Source organism: Trichosurus vulpecula, chromosome 3 (genome assembly GCF_011100635.1).
Source record: "Trichosurus vulpecula isolate mTriVul1 chromosome 3, mTriVul1.pri, whole genome shotgun sequence".
Lineage (NCBI taxonomy): Eukaryota > Metazoa > Chordata > Mammalia > Diprotodontia > Phalangeridae > Trichosurus > Trichosurus vulpecula.
The window spans coordinates 165,271,491-165,293,265 of record NC_050575.1 but is presented as its reverse complement, the minus strand read 5'-3'; positions in this window follow the sequence as shown (position 1 = coordinate 165,293,265).

Here is a 21,775-nt window from a genome sequence, read left to right as displayed (position 1 = left end):
AATCCTTCCACTAAAGATGTAAAGGACTGATAACCTGAGTTCCTACATTCTGGGGAAGGTTTGCATTTTAACATCTAAGCTTTTCACTTTGTAGCTCTGTAATTTCAGGTCTCAACCAGAAATGGGAAGATTTTTGTTTTGTTTTGAGGTTAAAGGGTTTTCCCAGCCCCCAGACCTTCTATTTATAAAAGGTAGTTTTATATTTGACCCCAGGTAGGTTTCTTTGACCAATATTTGCTGTTATTCAAATTCCTAGATCCTTTACAGTAAGGGAAAGGAATACTGGCTGACTTGTGGCCCCTATATTTTGTGTCTCCTCTCTAAATCTGAATAAGGTTGGCCTGGAGAAGTTGCTAGAGGGGAGAAGATGTTATCCAGGGAAAAGAAAGTGGGCAGTTCTGGTGAGGCTGAAATGAAACACAAGAGTAAAGATTAGTTGTACTATTCTGAGGGAAAAGAAAAATGAGAGAATCTGAGGGTAAAAGAGTTTTCTAGACAATAGAAGGGGGAAAGAGAAAGATCAAGTAAAATGGGTAATTTGGAGAGGGAGAGCTGGAAGAAGATGGAGAAGAAAAGGGATGGTTATTTTGAGATTTAAATCAAATATAGCTACTTGTGCAGCAAGATGGGAGATGCCTACCCATTAGAGGATTTATGAAATGGAGCCCAGATGGCAGAGGGAATCCCTAATCCCTAACTCCAAAATTTGGAAATTGATCTTTTTCTTTACCAAAAGGGATGCAAGAGACCATCTAGTTTAATTTGTATGTCTGAAGAAAAATCCCTGGCCCTCTACCACGTCCAGAACCAGTGGTCATTCATCCTCAGCTTGAGGACCTTCTTCTGGGGGCCGGGGAGGAACCATCATCTTTTGACACCAGCCTAACCAGATCACTTACCCCCACTGAGAAGTTTCAGTGTGGCTCTCTTTGGCCTCTAAAATATGACCAGTACACTTGTTCAGGCCTTCCTCATCATCTCTCACCTGGTTTGTTTAATTAGCCTCACAGCCTTGTGTCCTTCTTTTCTCAACTCCATTCCAAATCCCAAATGGATATTTCAAAAGCATAGATCTGCCCACATCTTTCGTTCCACCCTATTGCTTTCAAGATAAAATAGGCCTTTCACTATCTGGATCTCACCTGCCTTTCCAGATTTACTCACCATTACTTCCCTTTATGTACACTATGTTCCAGTCAAACTGGCCTATTGACTGTTCCCCACATAAATTACCCTATCTCCCAGCCTCAATGCCTTTGTAGAGATTAACCCCCAAGAGGCTTATTTTGATTTTTGATCCAATCATTCAATAAACATTTATTAAGTGCCTTCCATGTGCCAGTGTAAATAAGGTGAATTTTAGTGTAAGGTAGATTTTAGTGTGTGTAAAGTAGATTTTTGTTATTATTTCTTAGAGTTCAGTTTCCCAGGATCTATGGCCATAACAACCTCAGTTTCCCAGGATCCGTGGCCATAACAATCTCTGTTTCCCAGGTATTAGATATGAGTTCCCAGGGCCATGGTTCAAAACATCTCCACCATGTTTGCGCAGCATTATATAAGGATAAATAATATAAACATGTGTGCTGAAACTATAAACATCCACTGCGACTGTGCAGTAAGACATAGGGATGAAGTGATGTAAACTTGTTAGGCTGTTGCTGACAATATGCCTACTTTGTCTGATACCCTATAAAATAGGTGGTCAGTGAGTTGGGAAACCTTCATGGTTGAATGCACAAACTGGGATGCTGTGCGCCTTGATCGGCCCCCATCAAGGATCAGGAGGGGGGAGTCTGTGTTTGCCTCAACTGGCCCCCATTGAGGCTTGAGGGGATTTAGGGGAACCCTGTAGGGTTGAATGCACAAGTTATGCCTGTCTTGATTGTCTCCATAGAGACTTAGGGATAGTTGCCCTCATCCCCCACCCCCCACCCCCAGCCTTGCCAGCTCCTGGGAGAAGGGTGATTAGGGAATACTGTAGGAGTTTGTAGTGCTTCCATTATCAGCAATACTGTTAGAGAAAACTAGACTAGAATAAAGCTTATTATTAACCCCTTTGAAGCTGTCTTTCCTGCCTGACCAAATCAAGAGCGAACCTGTTGGAGGCTGGAGTCCAAACCTCCAGTGCCTCCTGTGTATTATCTAACAGCCAGGCACTATGCTTAGCTCAGGGGATATAAAGAGGCAGAAGACAGTCCCTGCCCTCAAGGGGCTTACAGTCTAATGGAGACAACCTTCAAATAAATATATACAAAGTAAGCTTTACATAGGATTAATAGGAAATAATTAACAGAGGGAAGGCACTGGAATTAAGGAAGTTGGGGAAGGCTTCCTATTGAGGGCAGCATTTTAGTAGATACCTTAACGATGCTTTCTATTTTGTACGTACTTACTCTCTTTCTCCTTCACTACCCCCAAAGAATGTAAACTCCTTGAAGGCAGAAATTATTTTCTTTTTTTTCTTTGATTCTCCAGCACCTACTTCAACACTGGGCACATAGTACACACTTAATAAGAACTTGTGGCATGAATGCAGGATAAAATGCTAAGTCCCTCATTTGGCACTTGAAGGTATTTGGCCTTCACTATTCTGGCTCCAGCCTCTCTTTGCTGATTTCATATTCCTTTCTGTACTGTCCATGTTCCAGCCAAACTGGCCCATCTGTTGTTCATCTACAGTTTTATCTCCTGCCTCTGTACCTTTGCCCAAGCTATTTTCTGAGCCTGGAAGGTTCCCCCTCCTCACCTCCACCTCCTGCCATGCTTAGCTGGGTTCAGGATTCAGCTCCTGTGGCATCTCTCACTCTGGACCTTTTCAGAATTCCAGCTATTGGTGCTTTCCAACTCCATGTTACTTTGTTTTCACTTTGTATGCTTGTATATTTATCTATCTGTGTATATAGGGTTCTTTGAAGACAAGGCTTGTTTTCATTTGCATTTTTTATAAAGCCTTCCTGAATTGAATTGAATCAAATGTGGCCCTTCAGTGGAATAAAAAGGTGAGAGTGCTACCAAAAAACTCTCCAATTTTTGAACCTGAAATGATTTAATCTCATTTTCTTATCGGGATTTAGATCCAGTAAATTTAATTCCATCATCGTTCCTGCGATGCATTGGTCTGGGTTCCATCTTCCCAGAGGATACTTATAAAAATCAAAAGAAATTATGTATTTATGTAGATATATAGTCCTTGACATTGAGGCTTATTTTGAAGGTAGCTAGGTGGTTCAGGGGATAGAACACTGGACCTGAGAGTCAGGAAGACCTGAATTCAAACATTGCCTCAGACCTCTACTAGCTGAGTAACATTGCTGAAGTTATTTAACCTCTGTCTCCCTCAGTTTCTTCATCTGTAAGATGTGGATGATAATAGCACCTCCATTATTGGGTTGTTTAGAGGATGAAATGAGATAATGGTTGTACAGCGCTATGTAAATGACAGATATTATTGTTCACAGAATAGATTTTCTTTCTACATTCTATAGAAAATGTTTTTAAGTTTTCATAAATGGCTATTTAAAAAGCCAGATGGCTAAATCAATACGAAAATCAGCATGAAATGCTTACTAATATTCGACTCCAGTAACATCAACCTAGGGATTAGCTGAAAGAAAAACAAATAAAAATAAAAACCAGGAAGGTCCAGTATCCTTTGTCTCCACCCTTCTAAACCATTCCTCTTCCACACTTCCCTATTTCTGTTGAGGGTACTATGACCTAGCTAGTCTCCCAGGTTCATGACCACACAGTCACCCTTGAACCTTCCCTCTTTCATATGCCTCATATTCAAGCACTTTCTAAATTTCTTCAATTTTACCTCCACTGCCTTTCTCAAAGTTGTCTCAATGGATAGAGTGCTAGACTTGGAGTCAAGAAAACCTGCATTCAAATTCAACCTCTGACATTTACTAGCTCTGCGACCCCTGAGCAAGCCACTTCACTGCTTTGTGCCTCAGTTTCCTTATTTGTAAAATGAGGATAATAACAGTACCTACCTCTCAGGCACGTTGTGAGGATGAAATAAGACAATATTAACTTAAATACTATAGAAATATAGAAACATTAGTATTATTTTTATTGCCACTAACACAGTCTGAGGTCAGACCCTCACTGTCTTTTACAGGAACTATTGAAAATAGCTTCTAATTGGTCTAACTCCCTTCTGTCTCTCCCCTCTCCAAACCATCCTCCACCTGGCAGTCAAAATAATCTTGCTAACACTCTTCCTTTGACCACTTCAGCCTTCTGTTCAAAAATCTCCAATTGTTCTTGATGTCTCCAAAAGAAAATTTGAGATCCTCAGCCTAGCATTTAAAGCCTACTCCTCTCTAGCTCCAACATTCCTTTCCAGAATCATTTCATATTGGTCCCCTTCACACTTTCTGTCTTCCAACAAAACTTTGGTTGTTCAGTTGTCTTCAGTCCTGAAGCCATTTGGGGTTTTCTTGGCAAAGATACTGGAGTAGTTTGCCATTTGCTTCTCCAGCTCATTTTACAGATGAGGAACTGAGGCAAACAGGGTTAAGTGACTTGCCCAGGGTCATATAACTAGTAAGTGTCTAGTCTACTAGTTATTCCCAGAACTCTACATCCCATCTCCTACCTCTGTTCATTTGTACAGACCAAACCTGATGCCTAGAATATATTTCCTCCTCATCTTGACCTCTCAAGTCTTTAACACTTCTTTAAGATTCAGCTTAGGTGTCTCTACCTTCCTGAAATCTTCCTGATTCCACCCATACACACACCCAGGGTTTTACTAGACTGTGTTTCTCTCCTTCTCTGCCTTTGAAATTGCCTGGAATTTACTTACCCATATATCAGTCAGTAGAATTTCCTTGAGAACTCAGGCTATTTCCTTTGTCTTTTGTATCCTCAGAGTCTCCTCTGGTGCTGTGTACTTAGTAGGTGCTTTATAAATGTTTGTCAAATTGAAAATAAATTAACAAAACTTATCATCCTATAAATATTTCTCACTAGCTCCCCTCTGAAACTCTGAAGATCTTCCCCTCCCAGACTGATTTTTTTATGAAGGCAAACTAGGCCATCTTTTGCCTCAATTCTTACCTAGCCTTTAACTACTGAATGAACATTACCTCAGACAAACTGAGACCTGGGAAAGACATTAGTTTAAAAAAACCAAGGGTTCCTGCTGCATCTGGGGTCATCACCAATCATCCTGACCTATGCCTTGCCACTGGACTCAGATGACTCTGGAGGAGAGAGTGAGGCTGATGCCTCACTTAAATCCAGTTCACTTGCAAGTCAAAACATCACCTGCCTGATGGCATTGGTCCTCTTCAAGAAAGAAAGATGGACAACAACTAGTCCCTCTTCCCTCCTAGGAGATACCCCCTAAAATAGTAAATGAAATAGGTAGTCTGTCCTATTTACCTGGGCAAGAAGGTAAGTGGCTAATTGCAAAGATGAATTAAGTGGAGACACAATAAGAATCCTGTACCAACTATAATAAAGGCTAAATAACTCGATGTTAGAAACCAGTATCATCTCAGCGGGGCAGGGTAAGTATCGATCAATAACAGGACCCAACGAGGTAAGTAATGACAGTACCTGGATGAGGAATTAAAATCATATCCGAAATAATGAAACTATTAGTCCTCTAATGAGTGGAAATTTCAGCCATGTCACAACAAATCCAAGCACAGCTATGTCAGGGGAATGAGCAGTGGTGTTTTCCAGTGAGCTCCTTCCCACTAACATAGCTTATTCTGTATCAGTTGGACCTAAGCAGCTGAGTTGAGTTGGGTGGTGGTGGTGATGATGATGATGATGATGAAGATGTGTGCACGTATGTGTGTGTGTGTGTGTGTGTGTGTGTGTGCATTTTCTTTCATTCAGGGAAATTTGAAGTGATTTGTCACTATTGTGTCAAACAGTACCTGTGAGTTCACCGACAACTGAAGAATGGAAAGGACCTCAATTAAACTGGCAGAGGTCCTCTTTACCTCCATGGTTCATAAAAATGAATGTTTAAACTTTCTTATGCATTGATTTGTTCTTCAAGCATGCATTGAGGGCTAGCTGCATGCAAGACTGCAGGGGAAGGCTCTTTAATGCAAAGGGGAAGGCAGTCTCAGTTCTGAAGAAGCTTATAGTCTATTTGAGGAAACCCCATATGCCCATAAAAAAAAACCCACCACAGTTGTCTTTAAGTGAAAAAACAAAACAAAACAAAACCCCAAACAGTTCCTTTTAAAAACAACTAGTAGTGTAAACTGAATCTAAAATGCTACAGGGATCCGTGGTGCAGGACAGAGAGGTTAAAGTCAGATGGGGTTAGTCATCTCTAGCAAACTCACACAATCAATCTATAAGCATTTATTAAGCACCTACTGTGTGCCAGGCAATGTGCTAGGTACAAGGGATACAAAGACAGAATGAAAAGCCCCTCCCCTCAAAGAGCTTACTCTTCTAACAGGGGAGATATAAAAATATATACAAGTTAATTAGGGGGTGGGGGAGGCACTTGTAGCAGGGGTGATAAGAAAAAGTCTCTTTTAAAAGCTGGCAGAAACTGAACTTTAAAGAAAACTGGTGATTCAGAGAGAAAAAGGTGAGGCAGGCATGCATTCCAGGCATCGTGCAAGAGCATGGAGATGAGAGATGAAGTGTCACGTGTGAGGAACAGCAAGAAGCTCAGTTTGGCTGTATGTGAAGGGAAGTTAATGATAAGCTAGGAGCAGATTCCCTTTTCTAAGCAAAACATGTGTCCTATCCAAGGCTAGCTTCACCACTGAGAGATGGAACAAGACGGTCACGAGAATGGCTTGATTTGAGAGGTAGACCTTGCCTGGCAACTCTCTGCACCTAGTAATTAATTTCCACTCTTAGACTTTCATTCCTTTGGAAGTCAAAGAAGGCTTTTCCTCCTTCTGTCCAAATTAAAAAAAAAACAACTATGATTTTTCTAGGAATTATAGTCTTTATAGTTAGAAGGGAATCTTGGAAACCATTTAGTCCAATCCAATTAATTTAGAGAGGAGGAAACAGAGACCCCGAGAAATTAAGTAACTTTTTCCCGAATCACACAGATAAGGCAGGAGCAGAGCCAGAATTCAAACCCAAGATCTCTGAGTCTAAAAAATTCAATACTCTTTGCACTATACCACATTACTTGAGAAATACAGGTCAGTGAGGATAGGTTTGGCAAGTTTGAAAGCTGGAATAACTCTAATCAATGCAATGGCCAGCCATGATTCTAAAGGATCAATGATGAAACCTGTGGCCCACCTCCTGAACAAAGAGATGATGGACTCAGGGTTTGGAATGAAATATATATTTTTGGGCACAGCTAACGGAAGAATATTTTTGCTTGACTATGCATATTTGTTGCTAAGGATTTTTTTTCTTCTCCCAGTGGGGATGATGTTGGTAAGGAAAGAAAAACAGTTTTTGTTCATCGAAAAAAAATAAAATATAATTAAAAAAGAAACTGGATTTGGAATATCATATAAAACAACAACTCACTGGCTAGTCAGTTTTTAACTTTTCAATCGTTTTAATGTAGTATAAGAATAGACTTCTTTTTTTTTCTTCCTGAACCAAGTAACATGACCCTTAAGAAACCACCTCTTATTGGCTGAATGGTTTACTCTTTATTTTTTTCTTGTTAGATATGTTCATGTGAATTCCAGGAGTTGTCAGTCCCATTTTGCAGATAAGTAAGTTAGGGCACCATAAAAAGGGACTGGCCTTGCCTCAGGTCACAGGACACCAAGTAAGATGGTTCTAAGCAAATACTTAGTGCATGGAAACCATTCAACCTTTCTTTTGTTGGTTGCTATGCAGCTGTTACAAACCTCCTGCATTCTACGCCTGAGACATACTCTGTTTCAGTGGCAATTAAGAAAGGTCCCAGGCCCAGAACTGTGGCTCTCGATTTTGAATCTGAGGCTCAGTGTTTTCACATGAGACCGTCTTGTCTAGTGGAAAGCATTGTAGATTTGGAGTCAGAAAACATTGGTCCAAGTTTTGACTCTGTTGCTTACCTCTATAAGCCTCAGTTTCCTCATTTATAAAATGAGAGGGTTGGAATTAGGTGATCTCTAAGGTTCCCTCCAGCTCTAAAGGCACTGACACCGAAAGATCATTGGGCTTTTAATTCTGTTGATGCTGTATGCCTCATTAGCATGTACTTCTGTATCCCACATGATTAACATGGGCCTCAGTATTTGTTGGTGGATAGATTCAAAAACAGCATATATGTATGCAACATGTATACATGGATTGATTACAAACATATAACATATTTTAATGCAACAATGACAAGAAAACCCAGCTCATGTGGATACAATACCTCACAGTCAAAATGTTCTCTTTTGCAAAACCCATGTGAGATGGTGCAAACGGTGTTATTTCCATTGTACAGATGAGAAAAATTGTGGCTAGAGAATGAAGACACTTCAAGAGTCACACAACAAAGCAAGTAATATCTATGGACAAAGAATACTATAATAAGATACAGCAAGACAGAGGGAAGGAAATACACAATACTGTAAATTTTTTTTTAACCACAAATAGGAATGGCTAGTTTAGTTTTTGAGGCAGGTGCTACTAAGTGCAAAAGAATACTCCCCCATGAGAAACTATGGGAGACAACCAGTAATAATAGGTCTTAATGTTGCAGCATCTCAATGCTAGTGACCTGTCTAGGAGTTGAACACCCAGTACAGGGCTCTTTTAGTGAAATTACATCACTAGGTATAGCTCACCATTATGTATTATAATGCTCTGTAATTTATATACCCCTGTATTTCTTATCCAGACTATACCTCCCCATCCCCCCCCAAAACCTCTTGCAGTTCCTCAGTCTCTAGTTCTTCATTCTGAACCCATTGACCTCTGTGAGATCTTCCCTATTGACAACATTCATTCAATTTACACATTTTCCTGGAAAGCTGCTAAGTCAAGACACTACAGTGGATAGAAAATACAGGCCCTCATGGGCCTTAGAGTCTAGTAGAGGAGAGTGGATAGAGTGCTGGGCCTGGAGTCAGGAAGACTCATCTTCCTGAGTAGAAATCTGGCCTTAGACATTAACTAGCTGTGTGATCCTGGGCAAGTCAGTTGACCTCGTTTGCCTCAGTTTCCCCATCTGTAAAGTGATCTGGAGATGGAAATGATAAATAATTCCAGTATCTTTGCCAAGAAAACCCCAAATGGGATCACCAAAAAGTCCCGACATGACTGAAACGACTGAAATACATTCAGGATCAGTGAATGATTTAATCAGTAAAGGAAGTCCTGCCTCAATCCCAACTGGTCTCAAATTTAGTACATAATCTTAAATAGTTGCTTGAGGCTCAAGAAAGGTTCAATGAGTGTTAATTTAGTGTCCTAGGTAGGATTTTCACCCAGGTCTTCCAGATTCAAGGTCCAGCCTTGGGGCCTCTCCTGGAGAGGAGGGTGGGAAACAACTACACACAAATAACCATAATACCGAGTAGACTATGTTAAGAGCTATAAAGAAAAAGGTTTATATTCAAATTCTATAAATAAATAGCCTTGCCTGAGGCCACCTTAGCCCTTTCTTTCCGGGGACAGCTCCCAGGGAGAGCTTTGGAAAATAGCTGGTTTGACTGGCTAAGATGCCTTTTGTACCAGATGAAGAGAAAAGTAGAAAACAAACAAACAATTTCAAACACTTCCATATGTTTCCTGCATATCTCTCACCCTTTCTTATGGTCCTTTCTTGGTCGCTTCCAGGCCTCATGAGCTCCCTCATATTATAATCACTGGCCTGAAACAGCCCTTCTGCAATCACCAAACTCCCACACATACACTTTGTTGGATGAGTCAGGGCCCTGGTTCATTATACATAGAACACACAAAGGTTACAAAGGAAACTAATTATATTGAAATATATTTATCAAATATATATTTGTCACTGACCCTGCATTATGAATCCTTGATCAAATCCAAGTCTTTCTTCATTTAACAGATGGGGAAGCTGAGGCCTAGAAGGGCAGCATCACCTGCTGAAGGTCCCACCTGTAACAAGCGATGGAGCTGGGACTCAAACCCAAGGCCCCTGACTCCAAATTCCAACACTCTTTCCCACTCCTGTCTCTAGCATTCACTTGACAGTCTTTGCAAACCTTAAAACTCTATACAGGCATACCTTGGAGATACTGCTAGTTCAGTTCCTGACCACTGCAATAAAGCTAATATCGCAATAAAATGGGTCACATGAGTTTTTCGGTTTCCCAGTGCATATAAAAGTTATGTTTACACTATACTGTAGTCTATTAAGTGTGCAATAGCATTATGTCTAAAAAATGTGCATGCCTTAATTAAAAAATACTTTATTGCTAAAAAATGCTAACCATTATCTGAGCCTTCAGTGAGTTTTAATCTTTTTGTGGTGGAGGGTCTTGCCTCAATGTTGATGGCTGCTGACTGATCAGGATGGTGGTTACTGAAGGTTAGGATGGCCCTGGAAATTTCTTTTTTAAAAAATGTTATCATTTTTATTTAGTATTTTAGTTTTCAACATTGATTTTCACAAGAGTTTGAATTACAAATTTTCTCCCCATTTCTGCCCTCCCCCCTTTCCAAGATGGCATGTATTCTGATTGCTTCGTTCCCCAGTCAGCCCTCCTTTCTGTCACCCCACTTCCCCCCAAACCCTTTCCCCTTACTTTCTTGTAGGGCAGGATAGATTTCTACGCCCCATTTCCTATATATCTTGCTTTTTTTTTTTGAGCATCTGCTTTTAAAATTTTGAGTTCCAAATTCTCTCTCCTCCTCTCTTCCCACCCACCCTCCCTAGGAAGGTGAGCAATTCAACATAGGTCACACATGTGTCATTATGTAAAACAGTTCCACAATACTCATGTTGTGAAAGGCTAACTATATTTCTTTCCATCCTATCCTGTCTCCCTTTATTCAGTTTTCTCCCTTGACCCTATCCCTTTTCAAAAGTGTTTGCTTTTGATTACCTCCTCCCCCATCTGCCCTCCCTTCTATCATCCCGCCTTTTTTTATCCCCTTCCCCTTACTTTCCTGTGGAGTAAGATACCCAATTGAGTGTGTATGTTATTCCCTCCTCAAGTTGGATCCAATGAGAGTATGTCACTCATTCCCCCTCGCCTGCCCCCTCTTCCCTTCCAACAGAACTGCTTTTTCTTGCCATTTTTATGTGAGATAATTTACCCCATTCTATCTCTCCTTTTCTCCCTCTCTCAATATATTCCTCTCTCACCCCTTAATTTAATTTTATTTTTTTAGATATCATCCCTTCATATTCAATTCACCCTGTGCCCTCTCTCTGTATATATATATATTCCTATCAACTACGCTAATACTGAGAAAGGTCTCATGAATTACACACATCATTTTTCCATGAAGGAATGTAAGCAAAATGGCCCTGGCAATTTCTTAAAACAAGACAATGAAGTTTGCCTCAGTGATTGACTCTTCCTTTCATTTAAACACTTAGAGGCCATTGTAGGGTTACTCATTGGCCTAATTTCAATATTGTTGTGTCTGAGGGAAGAGGGAGGCCTGAGGAGAGGGAGAGATGGGATCAGCCAAGTTTGAAATATTGAAAGAATTACCAAAATGTGACACAGAGACATGATGTGAGCACATGCTGTTGGAAAAATGGCACTGATAGACTCGCTTGATGAAGGGTTTCCAGAAACCTTCAATTTGTTTAAAAAAAAAAAGCAATATCGGCAATGCATAATAAAGTGAAACAATAAAATGAGGTATACTGTATAAATGTTAGCTGTTGTTCTTAGTCACACATTGCATTATAGTCTTGTCTGTCTGTGAGTGTATTTTTTCCCTTACTAGAGGGTAGGGACTGTGTCGTTTACCTTCTCACATCCCTCACAGCCTAGCACAGGACCTGGCAAATGTTGATCTCTACTGGTCACCCCAAGCACAGGGGGTTATTCCGCCACTCTAACCTCCCAATCCTATGCTGTTCCCCAAACCAGCATTAAAGAGATCATCCACAGCACATATCCACTGGCTTGGGAAGAAGCAGGCTCTGGGTATAGCCTGGTGAAGGGTTTAGTACTGTGGGTAACTGAGTAGAGTTAGAGATGGGTATCTGATATCCTACAGTTTGTCTTTCCCTTCAGCAAAAGTAGATATTACAAACATATCTCTCTTCTAAATTAAAAAAGAAGATTAGCATGTTAAAGAACTCAATCACTACAACCACCATTCAATACATCTACATATTCATTATAATTCATTTTCCCTCTAGCCTCAGACCCTTTAGGACTTGGGGGAGTAGCCTCCTCATTACACTGAAATCTGGAAGTGAAAAGACCAAAAACTTTCCCCTATAGATGAATGAACAAATGAATAAAGCATTTATTAAGCACCAATGATACACAAATGCTATGATACACTGTGCTAACCTCAGAGGATACAAAGGGAAAAGTCAGATCGCACCTAGTTCTCTAGAAACTCACCTTCTAATAGAGGAGACAACACATAGGAATATTTCAGCTGCAAATTAAATGGAAAAGTCCCGTTGTCCTTGATGTGCAAGGGCAAAGCCAGAAGTGAATGCCTCTACTTTAGAGTCCTTATTTAATGTCATTATTCCCAGGGCTCTTGAGTTCAAGATCCTGGGCTGACCCCTTCAGGGGAATGTCCTTATAGCAAGAACAGAAAAGGGAAGGCAATGGGAGACTCCACCACCATGCATCCCTTTCTTACTCTTTTGTTTCTACTCTGGTCCTGTACCTTCCTCTTCTCTTCCTCTCTGTTCCTATTCTGCATCCCCTTCCTCTTACCCCTTATCTAGACCTGCCAGACTATTGCTTTGCCAAACTGGTATCTCTTCTGGCTGAAGGGATTAACAGATCCCTTTTCCTATACTAATCTGATACTATTCTCCCCTAATTTACATTTACCTTTACCTGTCTTTGGCCAAGTTTATGGTAATTACTCTCTGTTTAGGATGTTTTGTTTCTCACACAGCATCTAGAGGCCCCTAGATGGCACAGGGGATAGAGGTCTGGGCCTGGAGTCAGGAAGACTTGAGCTCAAATTTGACCCTCAGACACTTACTAGCTGTGTGACCCTAGGCAAGTCACTTAATCTCTTCTGGCCTTGCTTTCCTCATGTGTAAAATAGAGGTAATATTAACACCTTCCTTCTGGGATTTTTGTGAGACCTAAATAAGATAAGATAATTGTAAAGCATTTAGCATAATGCTGGCACATAGTAAGCACTATATAAATGTCAACTGGTAGTGTAGTAGTAGTGGTAGCAGCAGCAGCAGCAGCAGCAGCAGTAGTAGTAGTAGTAGTGGTAGTGGTGGTGGTGATGGTGGTGATGGTGGTGTAGTCCTTTGCCTTGGACCTAGCAGAGGCTTGATAAATGTTTCTTGAATGAATGGGAGGATAATTACTATGGCACCTTACTTACCTTCAGTCCAATGGCCTTTTCTCAGCCCTTATCCTTCTTAACTTCTCTGTAGATATGAACATTGATTGATAATTTCTTCCTGTTCTGACATGGTTCTTCTCTCAGTTGTTTGACACTTCTAAGTTTCCTTTGCAGTATCATCATCCAAATTTCTCCCCTGTTCCCCTTATTATGTCTATACCCCCAGCTCTCTTCTCTGTCTTTACTGTTGGTGATCTTATCAGCTTCCATGGGTCCAATTTCATTTCTATACAGATGACTTACAAATCTACATATCTAGTCTTTATCTCTCTTCTGAGCTGTGGTTATTAATTTCTAAGTAACCATCAGCAGTTGAGGTGGCCCAGAGTGCCAGGCCTGGAGTTAGGAAGACCTGAGTTCAAATCCAGCCTCAGATCCTTACTAGCTGTGTGGCCCTGGGCAAGTCACTTAACCTCTGTTAGCCTCAATTTCCCATCTATAAAATGAGCTAGAGAAGGAAATGGCAAACATTCCAGTGTCTTTGCTAAGAAAACCCCAAATGGGGTCACAAAGAGTTGGACACAACTGAAAAATGACTGAAAGAACCATCTTCTAGACATCCTCACTTATGTCGTTGTAAAAAGATCATAAGGTCTCACCTCTTGTAGGTAAGATTAGTTTTTCCTTAAAAGGCATTGAAATTGTCCAGGCCTTTAATTGGCTTTTAAGGCTTAGCTTCCTGGTGGCCTGAGTACAGGGAGGACACAATGTTTCTGACCATAGAGTAGCAGCATGAAGGACAGCCCAGGGGAGCATTCCTGTGCTAAATGAGTCAGTCAGTAAGCATTTATTAAGCACCTACTATGTGCCAGGCACTGTGCTAAGTGCTGGGGACATTGTTGTTGTTCAGAGTTTCAGTTGTTTCTTACTCTTTGTGATGCCACAAACCATAATTGTCTATGGGGTTTTCTTGGCAAAGATAATAGAGTGGTTTGCCATTTTCTTCTCCAGTGGATCCTTTTGTCAAGTAAACAGAGGTTATGTGACTTGCCCAGGGTTACACAGCAAAAGGAAGTGTCTGAGGCTGGATTTGAACTCAGGTCTTCCTGACTCCAGTCCCAGCAATCTATCCACTGAGCCACCAGATGTCCTGCTAGGGATATAAAGGAAGGCAAAAGACAATTCCTACTCTCAAGGAGCTCAAGGCTGGATCCTCAATAAATATCCTTTCCTTTCTCTAAATGTCCTTTCCCTGCTAGGTGGACTGCATCCTTTAGTTGTTACTGTTTGTCCTTTGTGCTCAGAGAGGACCAAAATGACATCACTATGTTGGGGTCAAGGTACAGTGTGTCCAACTGTGGCTGATTAGCCCAATACAAGCTTGGGAGGCTCTACCACAGTTCGGGTACAAATAGTCTGTATGAACATTTGGGGGGAAGTTGTCTCTAAATTTGCACATCTTGTGTTTCTTTTGAGCTACCACAATTCTACTTTATTCATAAAGCACGGCACTTTCTTCGATGAAGCATATCATGCTGGATGATCCTGTACCAGTGTCTCCCATGTCTCATAATCAATAACAGACTTTTTCAGAGAGACCTTGAGAGTATCCTTATATACATATAACTACCATATGAGCTTCTGCCTTGTGTGAGTGTTCTGTAAAATAGACATGGCCAGCCCATCAGTATTACAATCTTTGCATTAGAGTTTGAATGCGTGGCAGTTCAGCTCCAGAAAGGACTTCAGGGTCCAGTATCTCATCTGGCCAGGTGATCTTCAAAATTTTCCTGAGACAATTCAAATGGAAGTGGTTCAACTTTCTGTCATGGAGCTGGTGTACTGTCTAGGTTTCACAGGCATAAAACAATGAGGTCAGCATAATAGCTGTATAGATTTCCAGTCTGATAGATTGCTGGATGGATTGCAGTTATCTTATTTTGTTTCAGTCTCAGACTTGAGTCACTAGATTGGTCTGGTCAGCTCTGGATGATCATCACCTGGATGTCCCATTGGGCATCTCAAATTCAACATATTCAAAACATAACTCATTATCCTTCTTTCTAAATCTACCTGTCCTCTTCATTTCTATGCTCTTGTCAAGGGCACCACATTCTTCCAGTCACCCAGGTACAACTCAGGAGCCATCCTTGGCTCTTTCCATTTTCTCATTCCTCATGTCCAATCAATTACCAAGTCTTCTGAATAGTCAAAATAGAGGTCACAGCTTACACATAATAATAGTAGTGATAATAGTAGCATTTATATAACACCTACTATGTGCCAGGCACTATGTTAAGTGCTTTACAAATGTTATTTTATTTGACCCTAGGAGATAGGTACTATTTTAATTCTCATTTTACAGTTTAGGAAACTGAGGCAGGCAGAGGTTAAATGACTTGCCCAGAATAATCCAGCTAGTAAATGACCTTAAGTCTTCCCGACTTCTGGTCTGGAGTAACGATCATATATTTTATTCATACTCACATTGATAGCATTTATATAGTGCTTTATGGTTTGTGAAGCACTTTACATAGTTAACTCATTTCAAACTATTAGAACCTCATCTGAAGCCTATTGACTCTTATTTTAGACACATTTCTAACAAGTCAGATTAATTAGTTTCCCAGTGGAAAGAAATTAGGCTCAATGAATTAAAATGGAAATATGCAGAGGCTGGAAGGTGGGATTCTATTCTGGAGGCTATTATAAAGTCCAAGTGAGAGGTGATAAGGACCTGAACTAGGGTAGTGTCAGTGTGAGTGGAGAGAAGGGAAAGGATCCAAGAGATATGGTGGAGGTAGAACCAAGGACACTTTAAAGAACATTGATGTATATAACTAGGAGGTACAGTGGTTAGAGGGCTGGATTTTGAAGTCAGGATGACTAGCTATGTGGTGTTGGGCAAGTCCTTCAACTTCTGTTTACGTTGGTTTCCACATCTACGAGACAGGGACAATAACAGCCCCTATCTTATAGGATTGTTGTGAGGATAAGGTTTTACTGTATTATAAAATTATTACTCTTTCAAACTCTCTGTTCTCATGTCTTAGGAATCAATTGTTCCTAACAATGTGTCATATGTTACTATGCATTATTATCTTTGTCATTCCTTGTTCCCCTACTAAACTGTGAGCTCTATGAAGGCAGGGATACCTTTCCCCTTCTTGCCCCCTCCCCAACACATAGTGCAGCACTCTATGTATATAACAAGTACTCAATAAATGTTTATTGAATTGCTGAATCAAAGCTCATTTCTGCCCCTGTCATTCCTAGAAGTCTCCAGCTCTCCAGTTGTCCTCATCCACTCTCAGCCTTAGAATTTAGTCTCACAGCTCACATTTCCTGGGGAAGTCCAGTACTAGGTCAGCCATCCAAAGGATTCCCAGGGCCTCAGCTCACCCTTGGAACAGGGGCAGTCTGTGTTTCCTTGGGAAGGGCTAGAGTAGAGTGTGGCTTTTAAGTCCCCACTGCAGGCATGCAGGACAGAGGTGACATGATTAGAAAGAGATGTCAAACATGCTCTGAGACTTAGAGCTAGCCAGGTTCTTGGGGGAGCTGTCCAGGAGCTAGAATGAGACACTCTTATGCAGGGATTTTGCACTACTTTGGCCTAGTAAAAAGTTCTAGGACACACATCAATTGGGCAATGACTAAACAGATTGTAAAATGTGAATGGAATGGAAGTTTACTGTCCTGTAAGAAATTATGAATATGATGAATACAAAGAAGTAAATTAAGTAGAAACAGAGAAACAATGTATACTGGTGATGCCAAATTAAAATAGAAATTCATACTTAAGGATATCTTTGAGCTACATATTGACTTTCTTTGAAAATGTAATATTATCTATGCATGTTTTACATCTTTATTTATTTATTTATATTTCATCTACTTATTTATTTATTTATTTTTCCACTTATATTTTAATCTGGCTCAGCAGTACTCACCCACATTCAGGCCCATATGAGAGTCCACAGGAGGGCAGAGTGTTTGACACCTCTGATGTAGACAATGACTATAATAATGTAAATGGAAAGAACAGTAGTAACAGTGATAACAACAACAAAGCAAATGTAAGGGAATGCTACGAAATTTTAATGATCAAGCTTGGCCCAAAAGAAAAGCTAAGGGAAAGTACCTCCCTCCTAAGTGGCAAAGTGGATGGGGCTGGAGTCAGGAAGACCTGAATTCAAATCAGCCTTAGATACTTACTGGCTGTGTGATCCTGGGTAAGTCACTTAAGCCCATTTGCCTCAGTTTCCTCATCTGTAAAATGAGCTAGAGAAGGAAATGGCAAACCACTCTAGTATCTCTGCCAAGAAAACTCCAAATGGGGTTACAAAGAAGAGTCAAGACTGAACAACAACACCTCCCTCCAGTCTTGGAAGGGGAGATAGAAATCTCAGTGTGTAACATCAGAGTTAGTTAATATTTTTGTTAGTTTTGCTTAATTTTTTTTTGTTCTTTATTATGAAGGATAGCTCTCTGCAGAAGGGAAATACATTGAAAGATGTAGATGATTGATATAAAAACAAAAGATATCAACAAAAAACTTAAAAGTAATGGACACAAAGGAAGCAGCATGTGTAGTGGCAAGAGCTTTGGATTTGAAGTCTTCTTACTTGAGTTCAAACCCCAGTGTGGTGACCTATTAGCTGTGTGACTTTAGGGTACTTAATCTCTCTGTGCCTCAGGAGTTTCATCTGTAAATTAGGGAGTTGGTTGAACTAGATTATGAGATCCTTCCTAGCTTTCGATTCTATGATCCTGTGGATATAAAACATAGCTGGAAATCATTCCAGTTTAATAATTCACTAATATCAGTAGCTGGCTGAACTTCACTTGCTATCTGGGCAGCCTTTTGATGGTTTTCATTGGTTGCTATTACTTGCTAATTAGCCTGATGCTGGGTGACAGACAGTTCAGCCAGCCAATGATGAACAGAGGGTGGAGACTACACCTGCCATCTTTCTTCACCACTTGATCCAACATAAAAGAAAGTCCCTGTCGGTAATCTTGGGAATTCAGTAATACCTGGAAGATATTGGGCCTACCATTCTTTCCCCACTACTTATAAATCCAATAAAACTAAAAGTCCCTAACAGAAGCCCAAGGGATTTAGTGATATACCCTTTGCTAAATGTAGCATAATATTGTTACAAGCATCTAGGAAACATAAAACTCTTCAAAACAATCAAAACCTGAATTGAGACTCTCTGGACAAGGTTTTCAGGCAGCTTGGATAATAAAAATATCAGATCTAGAAAGGATTTCTGAGACCAACTATTCCAGCCACCTAATTTTAATGTATGCAGGACACCGAAGCTTTGAGAGAAGTGATTTGCCAAAGGTCACACGGCTAATTAGTGCCTGAATTAGGACCAGAATTCATGCCTCCTGACTCCCACTCTAGGGTAGCTAGGTGGTGTAGTGGAGAGAGCACAGGGGTTAGAGTCAGGACCACTTCAATTAAAATCTGGCCTCAGACATTTACCAGCTGTGTGACCCTGGGCAAGTTACTTAACTCTGTTTGCCTCAGTTTTCTCGTCTGTAAAATGAGCTGGAGAAGGAAATGGTGAACCACTCCAGTATCTCTGCCAAGAAAACCTCAAATGGGGTCATAAAGAGAAGGACATGATTGAAACAACTGAACAACAAGAAGATTCCTAGTCTAATGCCTTTTCAACTATATGATCTTGCCTCTTCTACGTCTTCCCAATCACCTCAACCTCAAGGAATTCCTCCAAAATACTGTATTTCCCCATGGATTAGACGCACCTTAATTTTGGGGCCCAAAATTTGAAAAAAAATGTGTTACATAAAATTATTGAACTCAAGTTTTATTCATCTGCTCATAGCTTTCAGGCATCTTTTGGGTAAGTCTGGTGCATGTATGCATGCTTAGTCCATTCTGTTTCATGAAACTGAGGCACCAATTGTGTCCTCCTTTGAAATCAGTAACTTCTTTTTCATCAGCAAGTCTTCTTGCCTCATGCTGAGCCATCTTTATGGACACAGGAATTCCAATTGCCCTTTGCTCTTCATTCCATATCTTCAATTCCCTCTCTAAATCAGGCCCTTTTGCTGACTTGCCTCTCATGGCCTTCTCCTGCTGTGGTGTTTTCAGTAGGGTTTCTTCTTCCCATGGCCAGTCTCAGATTGTTTTCTCAGTTGGAGGAGGACCAAACTTACATTCAGCAGCATGATTTCCATTCACTTTTGCAAACTGGATCACTTTTAACTTGAATTCAGCACTGTACGAAAATCTTTTCTGAGCCATTTCTGGGCAGAACATGGCAAAACATAACCTAATATACCAGTAACAAATGTAAAACAATGAGGGCAAAGACAGCAAGCATGAAAAAGTGGGAAATGCAAGTAAAAAAATCTACAACCACTATATAAGAAGCACCCAGTTTTTAGACCCCAAATTTTTTGAAAAAGGGTGTGTCTTATACATTTTTCAGACAGAGAAGCAGCATGGTGTAGTATGGAGTATAGGACATTTGGTCCTAGTTTTAGAGACAAAAGGCCTGAATTTGAGACCCAGGTCTGACATTTAATAACTTGCGTGACTCTGAGCAAGTCACTCTGCCTCTGTGGACCTCAGTTTGTCCATTTGTAAAATGGGGATAATAATAGTTGTGCTCTTTTCCCTTTTTGGAGGGAGGAGGCCAGGGCAATTGGGGTTAAGTGACTTCCCCAAGGTCACACAGCTAGTAAGTATGTGTCAAGTGAGTCCGGATTTGAACTCTGGTCCTCCTGACTCCAGGGCTGGTGCTCTACTCACTGCGCCACCTAGCTGCCCCTGCACTCTTTTCAATGACTGATTCCATCTCCCATTTCTCCCACTTTGCACATGCTTAGAATGCTTCACTCCTTTGCTGGAACCTCTCTGAATCCTTAGCTTTGAAGCCAGGGCTCAGTTCACATGTTACCTCCTGCAGGGGGTGTTTCCTGATCTTCCAACTGTTATTGCCTTCTCCTTCCTCAAATTACAGGGTGTTCCAAAAGACTTGGTGCAGTTTTAAATCTGCTCTAAGTGCAAGACAGAGGCATTGCATGAACTGAGACTTTGATGATGGTAGGAATTCGAAGAGATGAAGATGAATCCAAGCACAAGGAACAGCTCATGCAACGGAGTGGAAATGGGAGTTGGAATATATGTACATATACACATACACACGTATATATACCTACATACAGACATATATGTCTATACATGTATTTATATGTTGTATCTTTTCTACAGTAAGAAAGGAGTATACTTACCTGTAACCTGGCCAGTCAAGAGTGAGCTCCCTAAGACTTACATGATCTGATGCTGAGTGAGGGGAGCAGAATCAGGAGAACATTATACATGATCACAGACACACGGTATCTGTAAGGACTAACTTTGATACTTGGCTCCTCTCTTCAATGCCAGGTTCAAAGACAGCTCCAAAAGACTCATGATGGAAAAAGCTATGCACATCCAGAGAAAGAATTATGGAGTCTGTAAGCAGGTTGAAGCAAACTATTTGCTCTCTCTTTTTTTTCTTTTTTTTTGGTTTTTGGTTTTGTTTCTTCTTTCTCATAATTCATTCCATTGGTTATAATTCTTCTTTACAACTTGACTATTATGTAAATAAGTTTAATGTGAAGGTATATGTAGAACCTATATTGAATTACATGCCGTGGGGCGGGGCGGGGTAAGAGGGAGGAGAAAGAGGGGGAGAAAATTTGGAACTCAAAAACTTGTGGAACTGAGTGTTATAAACTAAGAATGAAAAAGAAATTTTAAAAAATTTTAAAAAGAGTGAGCTCCCTGAGGGCAGGAATTTTCAATTTGTCTTTGTAGGCTCAGCAGCTGCTTAGGTGCTAAATCAAGTGGGTGCTTAACAAATACCTATTGGAATGGTTATTGTGAAGAAAGCATTTTCTAATCCTGATGGCACTACAGAAATGGGAGCTATCGTTATTTCTCTTTCTTCTGAACTCTTTTAACATTCATTATTCATCTGACACATAGATACTACTTTCAAGTAAATTAAAAAAAAATTGCTAAGAGCACCTGCTGTGTACAAAATATTAGCATGGGTATTATGGGAGATACAACGTTTAGAATTTAAATTTCGTGCTTCTCTTTTGTAAATTCCCTGAGGGTAGGAACTATGGCATCTCTTCCCATTGTTCAATGCCTTTCCATTTCATTCCAAAAACAAGTATGAAGCACCTACTGTGTGCAGAGTGTTGTGCTAGGTTGCTCTGGATCATCACACTTCATTACCTATCACTTTTGCTCTCACATAGTAGGCAGTAAAATATGTAATTTTTGAATCATTACTTTTTGAGGGTATTTTGGGTTTTTGCAATGATGGTTAGGCCAAATAATTGCACTCCCCCGAAAAAT